At 37.4% G+C, this 11,643-nt stretch overlaps 1 long non-coding RNA gene across 1 annotated transcript; it reads left to right on the forward strand.

The window, feature by feature from the left end:
* The first annotated feature begins 10,464 nt into the window (after positions 1 to 10,464).
* Positions 10,465 to 10,985, forward strand: LOC129759559 (uncharacterized). Its single transcript, XR_008740194.1, has 3 exons — positions 10,465 to 10,568; positions 10,632 to 10,700; positions 10,763 to 10,985. It is a non-coding gene; the product is annotated as an uncharacterized LOC129759559 (long non-coding RNA).
* The last annotated feature ends 658 nt before the right edge of the window (positions 10,986 to 11,643 follow it).

Genomic DNA, 11,643 nt, shown 5'->3' on the forward strand with positions numbered 1-11,643 from the left:
CCACGCATGGCCTACCAATGTGTGGTGGTAGCTGCAACTCTATCTGTATCTACCTCTTCAAAGTAGTCGGCCCGTTCTGAACAAAAATTTGATATGTGATGATAATGCTTCTAAATAAATTCTACCCACTCATTTTCACCATCTTTTATTTTTTCTAACTTTCTATCCATCCACAAAATTTCATAATCTTAAGATGTTCCTACTAAAAAGGACATCACTTTTCACCGATAAAGCCGATAAATTAAGTTACAAACATAAATTACGGTGATTAATCTCTTCATTAGGTGGTAATTGTTTTTAGATTTTCGAATGATTCCTTCTGCAAAGGATCGACCAGTTTAATTAAGACGAAAATTTGCAACGGGGTGTTTTTAGAGACGAAAAATCGATTTTAGGTATCAAACTTTTATAAAGGGTTGCCCAGATTGTTCAACTTTTTTGCAACATTTTCGCTATTATTTATCAGATTGAAATGAAATAATTTACTAGGAATTTTTGAGGAACGGGAAATTGATTTCATGTATCCAATTTTGGGTGGGGGTTAGGGGTTGGGTGGGTTACAAAAAGGGGTCGTCCATATAAACTGTTCACTTTTATCGTTAAGTCGACGTTATTATATACAAACAATTTAGTTGTTCCCATTTTCGTTCCATTGATGGTTTATGAGATCCACCTGCAATCGCTCGGATTTTCCTTGTCGATAAGGCTGCTCCAACGGTAAAACATTTGTTCGATATGGCTCGAGCCACTTGCCAAACCTGGTGTAGCTTCAGGCAGGTTTGCTTGGGATTGCTCAACGAATACGTTGTGCTCTTCAATTATGTCTGAGGTTTCCGTCTCCATGTGCTTTATACGCATGTTGTGCATAATAATGCAGGTTTAGATGATTTGGGACATCATCCTCCTGTCCCATAATCTGCACGGTACCTGAAGGATCTGCCAGACACCTGGCAGAAGCCCAAACACCTCTCTACGTCTTCCTGAATTCTTCTTGGTGCTTGGCGAACAGAACCTGCTTAGTGGTTTTGGGCGCTTTCACAGTTTTAATGCAAAAAGGATAATCGGGATATATCCCGTCATCCAATAGATATCCTGTTTCATACACGTAATCTCCTACAGTGAAAGGGGGCCCCAGAAAATTTTCCTGAAAATTAAAAAAAAAATAGATTTATTTCAATATATACAAACATCACAAAAATATATAATCTTCCACTTAGAAACGAAAGAATTAACCATCACTATTTTGACGATCAACGGAGATTGATTTGGGGCGATGGTGTCATTATTGGTCCCGGAACACCTGAGAAAGCTATGCCAAATATAGCAGGTTTTACTCGTCACAATCTCCAGGACGATCGTTGCTTTTTGACCCTTGCCTTGGAACTGTTCTTTCCACGCTGAAGGGCAGTTTTTCCAGCGCAAGTGAATGCAATCGATACTGCCCAGCATGCCTAGAAAACCTCGTTGGCTGTTTTCGGCTCTCAGCTTTTGAATTTCGAAAGGATTAGGAGACCGTAAATACTCTTTAGAGTTCAGCTCCAAAACGCTTTGGCAAAATCTGCGGAGAAATTCCTGGCTGGTCCATAGAGTCAGCCGAGACACCATAAGCCAGCATGCGCAATGCAACGGTGCACATATCTATTGTAGACAAACCAAGTTTTCCGGCGGCGTCGGATCTTTCCTGCAAGTATTGGGATTTCGCGGCAAGCTCACTCGATATGCGCAAATACCTACATCCCACGCAACATGAGATAACGACGAAAACATGTTTTTGTTTCAAATGTGGGGTACAACGCGAAGCAGTCTTTGAAAAATCGTTGATTCGCTTCCAGAACATTCCTTTGAATATTTGGTTTTCGACCAGCATGCGATCCTCGGGACTTTAGTGGGACCAACTGCACCTGGACAAATACTTCCTCCTCTTCGTCTTCGATGTTTAGAGCGGTGAACAGCTGGGCTTGCTCGAATAAGGATTCAAGGGAATCTATCATACCTTGTTAAAATAAAACTAACCTAGGGTTACCAGATCCCGCAGGACCAAAAAGAGTTCATTGAAATCATTATCCCAAAAAGTCATATAACTTCGCTTTTCTGAGCTCCCGGCCATCATGTCGAGACAAGATCCATTTTATTATCGAGGTTTGCTCCCGGATGGTATGCAAAACAGAAGGAAAAAGAATGTTCACATTTCGTGTTATCTGAGGAGGCCCCATAAGCGGGGTTCTACTGTGATTGGAAACCGAGATATTTCCATTCATTCAAATTCTGTCAATTTGTTGAGGTTATACAAAATTGTATTATTCGAAGAGATATCAGTATTTAGATGTTTTGCTGCCAAACCACAAAAAAAAAAACATAAAACAATCCTTTTAAAAAATACCTCACGGTGTGTTTCGTAGAAGAACTTAAAGAAAAAAAATACAGTAACGCTAATTTTTGCATGAGCAGAAAGTAGAGCTTTTCCCGGTTCATTTCCACCAAAAATTAAAATATTTGGTCGGTGACCCCCCATACAATTTCTTTTTTGAAAATTTTCTATTGAAAATTTTTAAATAATATACATATATTTTAAGTGTTTTTAATTTCAGAGGTGCTAATTCTCTTAGTTCTTACTTTCAATATTTTTATTTGAACTGGTAGCTCCACAATCATATCAGAAACTTTGAAAAAATTTTAAAATTATTTCAAACTTGTAACAGAGCTTGTAAAACGAAGGAAATTGAAAAAAATATCTTCTAATCCTAAAATTTCAAAATCAGCTGGCAAATTCTGTCAGCAGTCTGAGAGGGTTAACTTATCCGAAATTATTGGAATGATCAAGAATAATCCATTTGAATTCCATATCTTTAAATATTCTGATTTTAAAAACACTGGAGGGTATTTTATTTAAAAAGCTTCAACGATTAAGAAAATCACTTAATACTAGGATCCGCTATAAATTTTTCGTAATGACGCTTAACGTGATGCGATCTGGAATAGAAACGTGTGTCTTAATTTAAGTTTAAGTTTAAGTTTATTATTCGAAGTTAGTGTAGTGAATAAAGGATTGATATAATAGCTACGAACAAAAATGAGTATGAATTACCATTTGATACGAACATATTTTACAAAAATGAGTAAAACTTATGTATCGTGTAAACCTGATAAAGCGAGACAAACTGAATGAAGGCAAAAGATGAACGAAAGAGATTGCCGAATGAGCTTCAGTCTTTTAACGAATCTTGAGGTTAACAGTCGCGTATAAAAAGTGAAAAAAAAATGAAAAATTAAGGAAGGTCCGAAAATAAACGTACAAGTACGACAATGGCGTAGTTGGCAGTGATTTTTAGCGGGTAAGAACAACAATAATTTTATCTTGTTCATGTTACATGTGGAAAATGATCCACAAAAAAACCGAAGCTGGAAGTGACTTGATGAAAGACTCAGTCAAGATTTTACTGAATATCCGATGAAAGACTCGGAAGAAAATACTGAAAAGTTCTCCCGATGAAAGACTCGGTTTCTTAGAAGCAATATTGATAATTTGCTAAGCTAAAATACTACGATGAAAGACTCGTACAGCAAATGACTTGATGAAAGACTCAGTCAAGATTTTACTGAATATCCGATGAAAGACTCGGAAGAAAATACTGAAAAGCTCTCCCGATGAAAGACTCGGTTTGGTAGAAGCAATATTGATAATTTGCTGAGCTAAAATACTACGATGAAAGACTCGTACAGCAAATAATGCACAGTGAACCTGATGAAAGACTCGGGTGGAATGCTACTGTAAACTATATTCGATGAAGGATCGAAATATGGAATTGCTGGTTACGTTAGATTGTTCCTTTTGATTGATAAGCCGATGAAAGATTCGAAAACAGAACAATTCGATGAAAGACTCAAAAAAAAACTAAATGGAGTTCGAAAGCAGAACAATTCGGTGAAAGACTCCCAAAAAAAAACTAAATTAAATATTCAATGAATGAATGGGAAAGATAAGCAAAATTTGATACTCGATGAAAGACTCGAGTTTAACAAACATTTAGAAGAAAATAGTAGATAAAACAATGATTTATCCAATGAAAGACTGGTACATTGATTTTCTTCGTCCCTCCGATGAAAGACTCGGATCATTTTAAAAATATTCCGATGAAAGACTCGGATTATTTTACTCTCCCGATGAAAGACTCGAAACTCGGATCATCCGAAAACAGATATGATGAAACTCGATGCGATTCTCGGCCAAGTTGAAAAATTCCGAAGAACCGCTTGAATGTAATACAAATTGATATGAAGTAATCCCTTGTTTTGAGAAGACATAGTCATTATTAGTTGCAGATCCGATGATCAGCAGAATAATGATGATGATCAGCAGAATAATGATGATAATAAATGAAAAACATTATACAAATTTTACATAATACACCAATATGGAATAGATTATTTGAGACGAGAATTTAAAGAAAACAGGGATAAAAAAAGGTTCCCAGGAAAGCAAAGATAGAATGATGAAATTCAAAGAGCGAAGAAAGAATCGAGAAAGGCGGAAAATAGAGAGAAGATATTGTAAAAATGAAAGAGGTAAAAGGCTCCACCGATTTAAAGCATTATTTGATATGATGAAAGTAAACAAGGTACTCGGGCAGGCAAGATATTTCAATAAAACACTTTGGTAATTAATTAATGAAAGTCTCCAGATGGCTAACCCAAGCAACCAAAAGTCGCGTTTTTACTTAACTCCGAACTCCGAAGTTCACATTTGGCTGAAAAAACGTATTACGGGAACTTCAGGTGACTCTTGTCGCCTAAAAGTTACTCAGGAACTTACATCGCCCTTTGAAAGGTTAATACTACCGATAACGGAACTTCTAAGCGCATTTAATGGAACTTCTTTCAAGAAGGTCGATAACGTTCGCGTAACATTCCAAAACGCACCATTAAGATACTTGAAGGTGTTTTAAAGAACCTATATGGGAATTCTAAGCGACATGTCAAAAATGTTTTTCAAGAAGGTCGATAACGTTCGCGTAACATTCTAAAGCGCACCATTAAGGTACTTGAAGGTGTTTTAAAGAACCTATATGGGAATTCTAAGCGACATGTCAAAAATGTCTGTCAATTCCTTGTCATGGTATTTGTTTTGTTTATATCTGTACTGATATATACAAATGGAATTCAAGATTTTTTCGAATTTTTCTTATAAATGTTAAATAAGATATTCGAATAAATTCTTGATGATGCGAATTTTTGTTATGATTCATATTGTGTACTGAAAGTCCTTTGAACGAAATAAGGTTCCTCCAATTGACCAACCCACTCAATCATCTCAAATGACATTAAGTTTAAATACTAATCATTACAGTGGCAATTAGCTATTGCTGGATTGGTCGAGAGGCTGGTGAGTTTCATTGCAACCTAGAGAGCAGCGGTTCAATTCTCTAGGCGTGTAAGCAGCTTTTGTAATCAAAACAATATAATTTAAATCAATGAGATAGACCATGATAGACCGGCAACCTAGCAATCTGACATGTGGTTGTCAGAGCAATCTGTCAATCGGATTTTTTTTTCGGCGCGTAGAAGTTTCTTGACATTCTCTTAGAAGCTGAACAGCGTTCTCTACAGCCACCTAAACGAACTTGAAAGTAGCTTTAAGAACTTAAATTTTGGGCTGATTAGCATTCTCTTCAGACACAAACGAGAGCTGATTAAGCTTCTATGGAACCTTTTTAAGGGAATTCTGGTTGCTTGGGTAAGTGTACGTTCCACCAAAAAAAGAAATTTTAAATTGATTCAAAGATAACATTATTTGAATAGAAATAAGATCCTGTTATAAAGAGAATGAGAAAGAAAGAACACGGGACACGGAAAAGAAAAATGAAGAAAGAATTCATGAAGAGAAGAGCTATCGAGGAAAGTTAATCTACCCAGCAAGCCACCCAAATAAAATAATTTAAATTTAAAAAAGAGAAGGGCCATTGATAAAAAATAGGATTAGGAATGGTTAAAGCAGATCAAGAATAATCAAGCATAAAGCATCAAATAATACAAAGTTAAATTATAAAAAAGAGAAAATAAATTGGGAAAAAAGAAGGAAAACCAAACATATATTCTAAAATAAAAACAAATTAGAAAAATGAGAACATTGGATAAAAATTAGATCCAATAAAAGAAGATAGAATAGAAAGAATAAGAAGAAGACAGTGGAGAGAAAATGTTACAGAAAGTGGTGAAAAAACGAAGAAATAAGAGCATAGCGAGAAAAAAAACTAAGGAATATTAGAAAATGAAACAAAGAAGGTAATGAGAATTCTGGAGAAATGAGATAGTATGAAAAGAAAGAGGAGCAAACGGAACAAGAAATCTAATATAAGAAAACAAAAATGAACAAAAAGAAAATAGGGAAGAAAATAGAAAAAAAGATGTCAGAGAAGAGAGAACAAAATGAAACCTTTAAAAAAAATCGGCCTTTATTCCATCGACACGGTCTCTTGTAGAGTAGAGGCAGGTGGTAATGTAGTGAATAAAGGATTGATATAATAGCTACGAACAAAAATGAGTATGAATTACCATTTGATACGAACATATTTTACAAAAATGAGTAAAACTTATGTATCGTGTAAACCTGATAAAGCGAGACAAACTGAATGAAGGCAAAAGATGAACGAAAGAGATTGCCGAATGAGCTTCAGTCTTTTAACGAATCTTGAGGTTAACAGTCGCGTATAAAAAGTGAAAAAAAAATGAAAAATTAAGGAAGGTCCGAAAATAAACGTACAAGTACGACAGTTAGCTTTAAATAAATGAAGAAAATCAATATTCAAACACAAACGATCCGTTAAAAACAATTTTCGATGAGAAATCAGTTTTTATACTTCTCCTGTCTTAAAATCCCATGCGCGCTTCAGACTCAATACAAGTCACTACAGACACATTCCACCGTGACGTGTGTAAGGCGAGACCTATCCTTGGAAGACTGTGCAGGTTTTGCTAACGGCTTAATGCGCCACTCCCTGAGGAGACCGTTAGCCTGGTTATGGTTTGCCCGGCCAATGAGACCCACCAAAGGGCGAGTTTTTCCTTCTTCTGCTATACTTCTCCTGAAACGACCGTTCCCCAAAAAGTTAGAAAGTACTCCGCCAAAGGCGTCAAGTGCTTCAAAAAAATCCAAAATATTAGAAAAATTTAATTGATCAACCAAAATAGATCAGGTCGGCAAAAAGATCTGACATCGCCGCTTAGCATCAGCAGTTGAGCGTCTGCCGACCACCAATCTTAGTCGCTTTTCAAGCCAGATGTGAGTTGGAAACAACTGGAGTCCAACGCTCTCCTTAAAAAAAAACCGCTGCAAAACGTGAAATGCCTTAAACAGGAAAGTTCTCAAAAAAAGATAAGGCTTCGATTTTAGGGCATTCCACCGTTTATTAAAAAAAAATCTTCCAAACAAAATGATCTTCTCGACAAAAAAACTTTATTCCATTTCGAGACTCGAACTCATGTTCTCTGGGAAGTTGGAGATTTTTAGGTTGTCACTCTAACCGCTCGACCACATTAGCTGGTGGTGCTGCGGGCTGCTAGCAATCGTTCGGGTTTGGTGAAGGGGTAAAAGTGTAGTGGTCGTGCATATCCCTTACGGCATTAGTTTCACAATAGGGTCAACGACCCGAAAATCTGGACACAATTCAGTACCCACCCAAATTTATGCGCATAAATATTTAAAGGGAAGGGTACTTACGGCAGTTGAACGTGTTGTTGATGCAGGCTGTTTCGGTGTTGTTTTCTACCGGCTCATCGGGAAATCAGGCTGCGATTCGGAGATGTTTTGGGCGAACATGTGATGTTTTTGTTGCTTCCGCTCTAGCGGAACCTAGTGGTGCTGTCGCTCGATGACGAACCCAGATGTTGTTGTGCTGGCCTTCTTCATCGAGTGCGCGACGATGGTGGGAAACTAATTTTTACGGGCGTTTCCGTTTAATTTCGAATCCCGTGGTTGTTGTAGGGGATTCCGAAATTGTGTTGGGGGGGTTTCCGGACTATGTTGACGGAGTCCGGATTTCCGGCGGGTTTTGCTCCGGAATAGGTTGGTCCGCGTGGCGTATGGTGTTGTTTCGTGAGCCAGGGGAAGTGTTGTTGGTGCGTACGTCGGGTGCTTGTCGCCTCCTTCTCGCAGGTAAACCTTTTTCGCAAATCGGTTGTTGCGAATGGTTTGCGACGGTTTATTTTCACAGCCTGTCGTACGACCCTAAAATCTAGGCCAGAACCAGTTAGTGATCCCTTTCCCATGAAAAACACCTCACGTTTTACCTTCTACTAATCGAAACTCTAGCCACACACCTGACTCAATCCACGATTTCAGACCAAATGATCGAACTGCTCCAGGTCTTCAGAAAATTGCAGCCGTCTATTCATTCTTTAACCGGAACTGCGTAAAGCGAATACTTTACGAAGTTCCCCGAAATATTTTCTTAACCAACTCTTATTTTTCTGATAGTTTGGCTTTCTCCCGAAACTCTCTCTTCCCTTTTAACAATTCAAGTCCCGATCGTTCAAGAGAAAGCTCGCTGCGAAGTAGAGAAAACTTGCGCTCTGATGTTTTCATCGGCGATGCAATTCCACCCAGGTGGGAGGTTGTTTGTCAGATAGTGGCAATTAAGGCGTTATAAACCTGCACTCTAAATATTTGGTGTTTTGCTCGAGTGAAATGTTGGGTAGCTAATTCTAAATAACTGTAGCTTGCTACATAATTCCATACTAATTTTTCGAAAATTTGATTGGTTATTGAATGGAAATTCATATCCAATTCATACCCAATCAAATTTTCGAAGGGTAAATTATCTTAATTTCAATGAACTGATTGACTTTCGGGGTCATATGGATTCAGCGTTAACTTAATAACTCCTCGCTATTTACAGGAGCTCCTTATCGGGCCTGTCACTGACCATCAACGTTTTGCAACTCCGGTCTCCAGCAAAAGCAATAAAATCCATTGAAATTTCAGATAAATCACTCAAACATAAAAATTATAATCCTACAAATTTGATTTTATATCTACAAACAAAAAATCTAAGAAAAAATTCGATTTGACTTCTAACTAGGAATGTTTAACTTTTAAATATTTACAAAAAAGGAGTATTTACACTGTAATTAATATTTGATCAACCTTAAACAACTGTGTTGGAAAATTTATTAAATGAGAAAACCAAAAAATATATATATACAATAAAAATTTATGGAAAAGATTTAAACAAAAAAAAAAAACTATGCAAAAATAATGTAAAATAAAAAAAAATATAAGAAAAACTAGGGTATTAAAATAATATTTAAAAAAAACTAATGGTAAACGTAAAAATAATAGAAAAGAACTAAAAAGAATTAAAATAAAAAAAAAGTTAATGAAAAACAGTAATGAAGAAGAAAAAAAAATATGTAAAATGCAAAAAACCAAACTAAAACTAAATTTAACCGGTATATACAATTTTTCGATTCTACTATTGGCTTCTGTACAATTAAGTTTTATCAACATTACAAAATACCCGCGAGCTTATAGAGTTAAAATGAGCAACCATATTCATCCATCAATCATTCATCCCCTATCGTACCATTCAATAAAACCTCCTACTCAATATAAACACTATCTTTTCAATCATAAATCTCCAAAACTTCATCCTGATCAGTTACATCTCATCGTTGAGACCTTTCCTAACATGATCGTAAAGCTTACTAGTGACCGCAATATGTCTCACTCCAGAGACGAAATCCGGAAAAAAAACGAGACGACATTGACGACACTATTAATTTTCATTTTTCCGTTACCGAAAACCATCCTATTTGAACAGGAAATAACGTTTTCGAATTAAAAAAAAAAACTTCTAAAGGTGTCCATAATTGGTCCCTGCCCAATTGTACATCGTTCACCCTATTACACATAAACGCATTCATTCAATCTCTTCCAAGCGGTACCGTTCACTCAGTCACTCATTCACTCACAAATCTCTCGATGGTGCTCCGTAATGTAAACAAATTAACTGTCAGTGTTCCGTGGTTTGTTAGTGCGAAACGGTGGAGGTGATTTTTTCCCTGGAAAATTTTTTGAAAACCGGCGGATTTTTGGGCCAAATCGAAAGGAAAATAGATTGAATAGCATGTAGCGTTATAATTAAGTATTTGTGGTTATTAAATTTCGAGAGTGTAGTAATTGTATTTATTCGAGCCAAAATTAACTGTTTAGAATTAAGAGTGTATATTGTCAAGCGTACACGTGCAACGAAACATAAACAATGATGAACGTAAACAACAATCAACGATTAAACACGACACCAGCAGAAGAAATTATTTGTTAAGTCCGATTCGCCATTGAAATCTACGATTCGCTCGCGTCCCAGAGCCACTGTTGACAAGGAAGCAAGTGTTTATGGAAGGCTTTAAGGTGAGAACATTTGATTAACCTTACTGTTTCGGAAACAAGCAGACATCTCTATATAAACCTTCAGGCATCTGGAGACGAGCCCAGCGGAAACGCAGACGGAGGACAGTACCGAGCTCGAAGGAAATAACCGGAAAAAGAAAACAAAAATAAACAGCTGTAAAGGGTGAGTGAAACAAACTAAAAATCCCCTTCCGGAAATGGTGTTTGAAAAGTCTCGGTTTTACAGAACAAGCCTTGTATCCATTTAACCGACGGTGGAAGTTAGAAGTTGGATAACGAAAACGACCCCAAGTGGGTGAGTAGCAAAAACATTGTGCCGAAGAATGGAAATGCTAAGCCATGATCGTTGTTTAATAGGTCGTTGTTGCAGAGCCGAGTGTCGTTGTTCGGGAGCTCAACGCACTATTGAGCCCAGCTCATTCTTTTGGCCATGCCGGAAGCAGACAGCGGAGGTGCTCCGGGCAGTGGTGCGAGCCCGTGGAGCAGTGCAACCAGGCAGGGTTGCCAGAAAATCCGAGATATTAAGCTGTGATACACCTGTGCCGTCCGAGCTGTGATATGATTGTTGTTATTGTTTGGATGTTATGGTAGGAAACGGGCCCGTGAGTAGAAATTATGTTAAACTAGCCTAGGTTTTTAATGTGTCGTATAAGTAAAAATGTAAATTGCTACAAGTTTTGGGTTTTGAGTGTTTGTGTTTTGGGTTATAGTTAGCCGTGCAGCACACACTGAAAGTCAGTGGTGCTCAACTTGTTTCAAGCAGGTAAGTGGTTTTTCCTTTACTAAACATGCTAATTTAACGTATTTAACTTTGCGCGTCGATACAAGAAAACGATGAAAATTGAATCGGAAAGAAATATTTAAAATGGCTTCTTTCTTTTTGTTTTCTATTTTTAGATCCGATATTTTTAGTTCCTGCTTTGGATGGATGTTCTGCGTTATCGACGTGGGATGTTTTGCGGAAGACCCTCTTCCAAGGATGGGAAGAGATGTTCCCGCCACCGATTTCAAACCCTCGAGTGCACAGCACCGAGTGAAACGGACGACCCTCAACGGAATGAGATGTTCCCGTTCTGGAATGTTTCTTGTGGAAATGCGGACGACCCTCTCCCTAGCTGGGATTGAGATGACCCCGCTTAGGATTTATACTAGCTGCGCCAGAAAAAAACATAAGGATATCCCTCTGCTGACTGCGAGTTGTAGGACAACCTTGGATGCCCCGGAGTAATTTTGCCAAC

The sequence above is a fragment of the Uranotaenia lowii genome, chromosome 1, assembly GCF_029784155.1.
Source record: "Uranotaenia lowii strain MFRU-FL chromosome 1, ASM2978415v1, whole genome shotgun sequence".
Classification (NCBI taxonomy): Eukaryota; Metazoa; Arthropoda; class Insecta; order Diptera; family Culicidae; genus Uranotaenia; species Uranotaenia lowii.